Raw genomic sequence first — 6,789 nt, 5'->3', positions numbered from 1 at the left:
TTAATCAGCCATTTTTATCATCTATTTTAAAAAATGATGAAGTCATTTTTGGTGAAAAACATCTAATGCAGGCTCTTAATGCAGAAAGTGACTGCTGGACGCACTCTGCTAGAATATGCAGGGTTATAAAACAGACTATGATCAGACATTTTGATGATTTATGAGGAGACTCAGTCTTTATGACAGATATTAATCCAGATCACTGGCGTCGACAGATGGCTTGTGCCCTGTGTGATAATCACATCAGCATTATGAGACCAGATATATCCACTGTCACAGGATACAGTAAGCACTTTGAGATGAATCAACCACAGATATCATTTGAGGATGAAGTATCAACTTCACTGTTTAAAATACAGTAAGAGCCATAACAATAAAACCAGTTGCCAGTTTAAATGTTGTGGCTGATCAGTTACACATCACACTTTGTCACTTTTTTGGTCAGTGTGTGATGTTTGTATGTGAAATAGTGAGTAGTTTAATCATGTATTTACTCATAATATTTGTTAATTCCCAGAGTACTTCCTTCCTAATATGATTAGTATCATATTAGGAAGCAGACACAACTAATACTCATTACCATGTGTAACTTACATAATTCCTTCCTAGTGTGGATGTGTATGTGATCATGATGTTGCCTATGTGGTCCACCAAAACAAAGGGTTAAGAGAAACAAAGGTGTCATACACTATTCATAAAATTACAAATTGAACAAACCTGCATTGTGGTACAACTATAATAACTATCTAAATCCACCTGCACTGATGAACTTGACAGTCAATGTTATAATCTATTATTAATAGTTCACTTTTCAATTTTTCAGTTTCAAAAATGTTTACTCTCCACTCTGCTTATATGTTCTTGCAAGGTGAGCACAGCAGAGAAACACAGTACAAATCAAAATAACACCTTTATTTCATGATCCATTTAAAAATGAAAACAGGAAAACACACAGTCATTTTCCCTTTCCCTCCATTTTCCACCTTAGCTTAGCACTGTTAACATCAGTTTATCAGTTTGCAGGCTAGGTAGCTAATTAGCTGCTCTGCTGCAACACATTAAACAGCCTGTAAATCTATTTGCAAATGTCACTTCAGCCCAGTCAGAAGCCAGTTACTCTTCCATACCAAACCTAATCACTGTCTGCCCATGACCTTTTGTACAGAGCACAGACACACCCTTACAGCCAGCTGAGACAGAATTATTTCCTCAAGGACTTTTTTCTTCCTTTTAATAATAAGAAGAACATTTGACAGTAAAACAGTCACACAGACATCAAATAACATGCATATAATTTTCTGTGGTTGATGTTTTTATTTCTAAGGAAAAATATCAATAACATTGAAAGCTGTATCTCAGATGTTTGACAAGATATAGATAACATTACATTTATTATCAGAATTTAGAAATTTGAAATGTAGCAATGAATGGGATTTACATGGATGTGGGTAAATAAAAACAAATTCATGAATCAAAAATGCTGTTGGTTTGGTAGTGTAGTTGATAAAACACTGGCAGGCCTGGAGTTCACAAACCACTGAAAAAGAAACAGAAAAAATGTATGGTTTAGGAAAAGATTATAGGTTAGAGAACCTCTGACTTCATGTTTACAATAATGAAAATCCAGTCAAAGTCTTGTGTTTTGTCAACCAATCCATCCAAACCTGATTTATTGTGACTCACCACTGGGGAAAATCAGGAGCCGTCCACTGCCCAATGTTCAGTGATGCAAAGGCAGTCCTCGGCCCATGAAGAGACATCAGCACTCTCTCCCTCAGAGCTCGTAGTGTTGTGTCAATAGGCTTGAGCTTCCCACATGCCCCACATACCATGTCAGCTACTTCATTGCTGACACTCATTGCAAGTTTATTAGTTGAACTGAAGGACAGTTGAAGGTTAGTAGGGCTGTTAATTCTCACCGTATTATCAGAAACCACCACTTTTACATTATTCTTGGAGAAAGTGGTTTGAGTCATTGCCCTTCCATTTGTCTGTGAACACAGATTGAACACTTTATAGTATAAATTGGTTTTAGACTAGAAGATTAATGTCATATCTTTATCCAGACACTTACCCAGATGTTGTGTTTGTTGTCGACTGTGATCATCATATCATTGAAGAACACATACACGGCCACAATTGTGTTGACTCCAGGAGAGCACATCTCCAACTTCACCACCACCCTGAACCAGTCTGATGTCTGAGACTGGTCACAGCTCTCAACGATCTCATAGGCTCCCGGCACTGTTATGGTACCACTATCACCATTAAATGCAGTGAGGGTCCCGTTGGCATCCAAAAAGCACTGCTGAGGGAAGCAGCCCATCACACCGTTCTTGATCTGACAGCTCTCGTTGGGGTCACATGTCATGTTCTTGGACAGGACAACTCCAGAGTCCTGGCAGGTGTGAACCCTGTGACAGTCATCTGTTATGATGGACTCCCCAATCTGAAAAATAAACGGTGACGTCAAGACTTAGAGGACGTTAATGAATTCTGGAGTACGTGTTAAATATCATCTAAATTGGACACTAATTGGAATTTGCAAGACTGAGAGTCTACACTTGCTAATTAGCGCTAAACGGGTGTTTAGTCATGAACCAAAACACTGGACAAATTAAAATGTTGACCTGATGATGGTGCTAGATGAAAGGTTAAGGGATCAGCAGAGTTATTGTGTTTCACCCTGAGGGCGGTATAAAGATCTATACTAAACTATCAAGGTATCAAGGTGTCAAGTCAAGGGATAACCAAAGTCATTAGTCTTCATCCTCTGGGAACCATGAATATCTGTACCAAATTCTGTGGCTGCACATTGAACAGTTGTTGACACATATCAGTCTGGACCAAAGCGACTGACTGACCAAACAATTATCTTCACCCCTAGAGTGATGCCATTCTGGATGATGGCTAAAAACCCACAACTCAAACTGCCCTGAACACCTCATCTGCACAATAACAGTTATCATTTCATGCTGCCAGTAAACCTGGTACCTTTCAAAAGCTGTCTGATTTAAATGAGTGAAAAGTGTCATTGTCAAAATGCAATGATAAATGTAATTTGAAGCTGTCTGTGTATTAATGACTAATGTGATGAATTAATAAATATTATCATTTCACTTTGTAAGTCTGGCCATTGTAGTAACAGCTGCACTGGTCAAAGGGCACACAGCCAGTTCCATTGTAGTGGTAGCCATTATCACAGGCACAGCCCTCAACACAAGTTGTGGTGCATGTGATGGTGTCGAGGAGACCGGGACATGGGGAGGTGCAGGGCAGGACACAGGTTTCATAATGGCTGTTGGCAGGGCATGTAAACGCTGCAAACAAATAGCAAGTTATCAGAATTAGGAAATTTATCATTTTAAAAAATATAGTAATTGTAACTGAATGTTTAATAGATGGGGAGTTAGAGGTGGATTTCATAATGTGAAATAAAGAATAAAAGTTAAGACTCACGGCAGAAAGAAGGACTTCTCCAGTTCTGAATCTTTGCACCAAAGTCTTGGCAGTCTAACATGTACGTAGCAATACTGTGGCACAGCATGCTCTGCTCGTCTTTAGCCATGCAAACATCATAGACACAATTCCTGAAGTAGGACTTAGGATCAATCACATCATGGCAGGCAGCAAAGGGACCTGTGGGATTGGTGATAATTGCGCATTTTGCCTCTAATGCAGCTTTTTTAGAATCATCACACTTGGGGCAGAGGTCACCACTGCAGCCATCGTCACAGACCACTCCAGGCACAGGCACTTTCCACGCTGCGCCGAAAGGTCTGGAAGTCTCTGGTTACGTTTCCATCTGGCAGCTGGAACTCGTCTGATCTGTCATTGTTAAAATTGCCAGCACAGACCGCAGGTTTTGCCCCGGTAGTTTCCAGGGACACTGACTGTGATGTGGTAGACTAAATCGTACGTGACCCTCAGGCCAAAGTCGGTCATGATGACATCATGTGCCCCCTCCTGATAAACCTTCACTGCGCCATTGAAGAGGTTTTGAGGAAGATGACGTAAGACACCATTTATCTGTAGAGAACAATTAATTTGTTTTGATATCACTTACTTTAAGTTGGTATTTATATTTGTTGTCATTTAGCACCTAAGCTAAGTTTACATCCTTAAGCAAAGACATTAGTGACATACCCAAACCATTCCAGCTTCATTCCTTCGGAGGATCACAATGGTTCCATAAACTTCTACTGCCACAAGTTTGGCCACTGAGACCTTGGGATTGTCTGACATACGATACCACTTCTCATTCTCCACCGCCACCGTGAAGTCAGTGAGCCGTGTGCCACTCAGGTGGCAGCCTTCAGCTGCAACGTAGGTGCAGGTGCCTTGGAAGTCATAGGTGGTGTTGTCAAAGGTGTTGTAATGTGGATCTCCGTAGATGGAGCAGACTCCTTTTCCCAAAGGCTGGCACGATCGCACATAATTCTTCATCTCACACTTCTCATACAGACCACAAGAGGATTGCTTACACTGCACCTAAAATGAAAGACACAGCTTGATCAATGTTAATGGACAAATTTGTGTTATTTATTGGATAGTGATGAAAATTTGGTGAAGTTACCCTCTCAGTTCTCCTCATACTTACTGTGCCATTACAGGCGCATTCTTTCTGGCAAAGGGCATCAGGGTAGAAGACCTGTCCGTGCTGATAGTATTTGCCCTCATAAGTGCAGCCACACTGGTTGGCAGGCACACATTCATCTCCACTCATCAGGTAACCCTCATTGCAGGCACATCCTTCCATACACTGAGCTCCACAGTTTGATAGTGTGGAGTCTTTCTCACATGATCCAGTGCAGCCGCTGGTGCAGAGCTCATAGTGACTGTTTGATGGACACTGGGCATCTAGGAACATGGCAGGATCAGGATTATTTTAATGGTAGAAACTGACAAGAATTTGTGTTGACACACTTGATAAAAACTAAATGTACTCACCACAGAACTGATCCGACCTCCAGGAGTACACTGTGGCACCTTTCAGCTGGCAGGCGGCTGTGTATGCAGTCAAAGTCTTGCACTGCATGTTCCTGCTGCCCTGATAAAGACAGACATCATACAGGCAGTCACTGAGGAAGCCTGCGGGGTCGACCTTGGAGTGGCAGTCACGGAACGGCCCGGCAGGGTCGCTGATGAGGCCACAGTAACTGTTTGTGTTGTACAGAGCTCTCTGAGTGTCGTTACAGCCGGGGCAGGGGCCGCTGCAGCCGTCAACGCAGCCGGGGATCGTGGCCACTTTCCAGCTTTGACCGAGCGCCCCGGGGGTGGAGGCCTGCTTCCCATTTCTCATCTGCATGTCATCTTTGGGGTTGAGGTTGTAGTTGCCGCAAAGACCTTGCATCACACCCTTGTAAGTACTGGGGACAATGATGAATGCCACGCTGCTCCAGTCATAGTAAACCTTCACTCCAAAGTTTGTCTCGATTACAGCAAACCAGCCACTTGTGTAGAGATGGAGTTTATTGTTGTCCAGTGATATTGGGAGGTTGGAGAGCTCACCATTAACCTTAAAAAGATAATAATGAAAGGTTCTTATAGTCATTTGTACATTTAATGAGAAGTACATCTGAAGAGTTTTAATAGGTTTAAGTTGTTTTTCAGGCTAAACATTTAATGATTTGTTGGAGGATGGAGTATTTGCTGCTGTTAATTGTCCTTTTTGTAAACTTAATATCTTTAGGTTTTGGGTGGCTGCATTTCATTCTTTTCTGATCTCTCATGAAGCAAACAATTGATTAATTGAGAGGAGAAAAAAATGGTATATTTTTATGATAAACACAATCATTAGTTGCAGTCTCTACAATTGATAAATTATTAATAATTTATAAATCTTGATTTATTTAGAAAACACTTTACCACAACAGTGCCAGGGTACTCCCTGCTGATGACAAAGGTGTACCCGTAAACTTTGACCTCCACCAGCTTAACAGCAGACCCGGTCTTCTTATCTTGGCCATTGTTCTGCAGCACAACACTAAAACTTTCCAGCCCATTCTGATTGGAGGAGACACTGGCCATCTGATAGGCGCAGGTGCCCTGGAAGTTGTAGCACTCCCCATCAAAGGTCACAAAGTGTGGGTCTCCGGACACCGTGCACGTGGCGTAGTTAACAGGATAGCAGCCCCTGATTCCCTCCACCACCTGGCAGTCCTGCCCAACAGGACAGCCGGTTTGATTGAGGGACAAACTTCCACCAGCGGAGCAAGTGTAAAGTTTGGTACAGCTCTTATCGCCCCAGAAAGATCTCCCGGCTTCCACGTAGCGGCCTTCGTACGTACAACCGCACTGAGCCCTGGGGACGCACTTGGTGCCGCTGAGCACGAAGCCGTCGTTGCAGATGCACGTCTCAACACAGGTGGAGGCGCATTTAGTGGGAGGGTTTGGGTTTGCACATGTAGCAGGACAGGCACTCCCACAGAACTCATAGTGGCTGTTTTCTGGGCACTTGGGTATAGCTGTATGGAGGTCAAAGGTCATAACCAGTCAAATCAAATAAATGTGATTAAGTAGAGGTATAGGTAAGAACTCTGGAATGAGAGAAATAAGTAAAAGCATAGCATGGCATGAAGAAAAAAGACTTGTAGTTAAATGTAGTGATATATTTATGCTTTACACACTCACGGCATTGAGTAGACGTCCTCCAGTTGGGGACTGTGGCCCCAGACCTGTGGCAGATGTCAGCATAGCCCTGAAGAGTGTTGCAAAGGTATGTGTTCATAGCTTCACCCCTGCAGAGGTCAACCATGCAGTTGTTCTTAAACACCGTGGCGTCAATGT

This window comes from Lates calcarifer, linkage group LG3 (assembly GCF_001640805.2).
Source record: "Lates calcarifer isolate ASB-BC8 linkage group LG3, TLL_Latcal_v3, whole genome shotgun sequence".
NCBI classification, from domain to species: Eukaryota; Metazoa; Chordata; class Actinopteri; family Centropomidae; genus Lates; species Lates calcarifer.
Note: the sequence above shows the minus strand (reverse complement) of the source record.